A 3,213-nucleotide genomic window follows, 5' to 3' on the forward strand; every position below is an offset into this window, starting at 1 on the left:
ATTTCTCTTTCCTGCTTAATTGGGTAGGAACCTTTATTTTTCTACTTTTTAGAAAAATAAATTACAACTAATAAATAAGAAAAAATTAGGGTATTCAAGCTTTATTAATTATGGTCACTGTTACTATTATTTCAAACATTGCATGACATTCTCTACAAAATATACTAGTTTGTGGTGTACTAAAAAGTAAAAAAAAAGAAGGAAGAAAGAAGAGAGATTGGAAGGGAGAGAGGTAGAAAGGGAGGGAAAAGAGAGAAGAGGAAGAGGGAGAACGGAGGAAGGTAGGAAGGAGGAGAGAGGAGGAAGGAGGGGGAGAAGGAATGGAGGGAGATAGAGAGACAGGGAGGGAAAGAGGTTATTTGCATGCTATCCTGAAGCTATAACTACCACATAACTTCATTACAGAATTCTAGACACTTAAATGGCTGTGCATGTGAAAACTTGGAAAATGACAAAGTAAAAATCAAACAAACAAATTCTGAGACGTAAGCTATAAAGTCAAATGGAGTCACATACCTAAGTCATTCATGTCTCATGAAAACAAGTCATGGGTTTTATATTTATACAAGACTAAAGAGCCCTCAAAACTGCTAAAGTACTTTTTTCTTAAACTTTAATAGAATGGCTCGTGTTAGAAAAAGCTCACTTGAGAAACTGTCCTTATCCTAAGAAGGGGTCCTAAATCATAGCCCCTTTGAGAATATGAGGAAAGTTGTGTGCCTTTGCCCAAGACAAAGGCAACATCAACAAAGCATGTTCTCTCTCCCCCTTCTCTCTCCCTCTCTCTCGCTCTCCCTCTCCCTCCCTCTCTCTGTCTCCCACCCTCTCAATTTTACACTTCAGAGAATTCATGATGTCAGGGTATGAACATTTGTCCAATGGAGTAAACTCTGTTTTTAAAACCAAATAGCTCTTTCTCTATTTTTTTGGAGGTTACACTTCAGCCAGATAGAAGTGAATGCTGGTGCTCTGTTATACAAATGGGAATGTACAGTCAACAGTCTTAAATTATATATATCAAACTAGCTGGAAGGGAGATTTGAGATGTTCCCATCACAGTATAAATGTCTGACATGATGGGTAATCAAAACATGGTGTTGAACATTACATTATGTAAAAGTACATCAAAAATCACAGGGCTTCCCACAAAGATGTACAATTCTTATCTGTCACCATAAATATCTAATAGTTTATTTGGAGGCTAGGAAAAATTCTATTTTCCATGAGGAGTTAAACTTTATTTAGTGTGTAATACCTTCTACAAGCAAATATATCCTATTTCAGAGCACACGATGCTTGTTGGAGTCTACTGAATGCAATTCCTGATCAATATTACAAACATGTTCTTGATAGGAACGTTAACATAATCATATAATAACTAGTATCTTGTGTGGCCAGTATAATAGTCAAATAAATAAAAAATAATTATTGTCATTTTCATAACAAAAACACATAATTAAAAGCAGTCTTTTTGTCCTTTGTGTAATCAGAAACTAAACGTACTCATTAGTCAACCTAATGTTAGTAATTTAGATATGTAATCTTTGAAAGGGTGCATAATATTATATAATGGCTATTGCTAACTAATTCACTCATATTTGTATGCTCAGAGGCAATGGAATTAGCGGTGAGGCCATAGTTACCTTTCCCCAGCTGTTCCTTCAAACAGCACTGCTCTTCTTTCTCAGCTGTTGGTGAAAATGCCCAGTTTCATTTCATCCCTTTGCCCCACTCTCCTTTTTTTTTTTTTTTTTTTTTTTTTGACACAGATCCATTTATATATTCAGCAGCATCTTGGGAGTCCTTGTGGTGAGGGCAGTTCTTCCCACAACCTTGGTTAAGTAGCTTGAGGAGCAGGCCAGGAACCTGAAGTCTCTTAGCATATTAGTCAGAGGCCACTCCCCTCTTTAGCCAAAATCCCTTAGCTTTGACAGACAGAAGCCCTTGGCTTCTTCTTTTGCTGTGACTCACGGGATAGCAGTAACTGAAATTTTTTCAAGTTTTCCTACTTCACTCAGGTTTGGACTCATGAGTTTTAATGGTCAATAGCTGCACCAACCATAGCATGAACTGAGTTCTCAGTTTAAAATAACTGGAAAACATTGCTGCAGCTGGAATTTCCCCACCGAGGAAATGTCAAAGATAATCTAGGACCACCCTGAGTAAGACAAGTCTCAACCTCTACAACTGATCAAACTCAGTGACATTCAAGGACATCTAGGATATGTGCCCAAATGACCCAAGGCCTCTCTCCTGCTCTTCCATAATTAGATACTACACTTGATCTTAGCCAAAAGGCCGAGAAGCGATCATAATTAGAAAAGAAATTTCTGTAAAGAAATTTCTGTAAACAAATGACTTATTTGTTTAAAAAATCAAATGAATTTAAAAAATCAAATGAATTCAGGCAGGAAATCTAGACATCTTATCCTTGGCTATAAGATCAAAGAAGCATTACAAATTTTCCATAATTGGGAACCAGCAACTATTGAGAATAAAAAGCACCAGGATGATACATAAAATCTATCAGAGTTGAAGATTTTTTGAGTTATTCAAAGCTCCCTTGGAGCTTTCTTGGGAATTCATTGAGGTCCTTATTGAAACAGCACCCATCAGCATAATTTCTCCAATGTGATTCCCCTGCCCCTAAATTGCCTTTTGACATTCCATTTGATGGAGTCTAATGCTTCATTTTGATCCTCTTATTTGCACAATGGCACTGACTGTGTCTCCAGGAAAATTCTAGGAAACACCCATTGAAGTCCTATTAGACTATGTAATCCAGTATTATCACTTCTGAGTGTGTGTCTAAATAAATTAAAATTAGTATATTAAAGAAACATCTGCAGTCACATGTTCATCACAGCCCTGTTCACAACACTTAAGATATGGAATCAACCTAAATCTCCATCAGCTGGTGCATGGGCAAAGAAAATTCACAATTATATGCAAATCTTATTACTTAGCCACAAAAAGAGTGGAACTCTGTAATTTGTGGTAACATGGATGGAACTGGAAGACAGTGTATTAAGTGAACTCAGACACAGATGGCACATGTGCTTGACTGAAAGCAAGTTGTTCCACAAAAGTAGAAAATAGGAAGAATAATGCTTACCAGAGATTGGAAAAGGATTTTGAAGGAGACAGGTGAACAAGTCTGGGCACACAGAATAATATAGCACGCTGTAGTACACTAGCTGAGAGTGACTACTA

The 3,213-nt window shown here is 36.9% G+C and overlaps 1 pseudogene; it reads right to left on the minus strand.

The window, feature by feature from the left end:
- Positions 1-2,241: 2,241 nt before the first annotated feature.
- LOC131915790 (U2 spliceosomal RNA) lies at positions 2,242-2,310 on the minus strand (annotated as a pseudogene).
- Positions 2,311-3,213: the final 903 nt, after the last annotated feature.

This window comes from Peromyscus eremicus, chromosome 7 (assembly GCF_949786415.1).
Source record: "Peromyscus eremicus chromosome 7, PerEre_H2_v1, whole genome shotgun sequence".
Lineage (NCBI taxonomy): Eukaryota > Metazoa > Chordata > Mammalia > Rodentia > Cricetidae > Peromyscus > Peromyscus eremicus.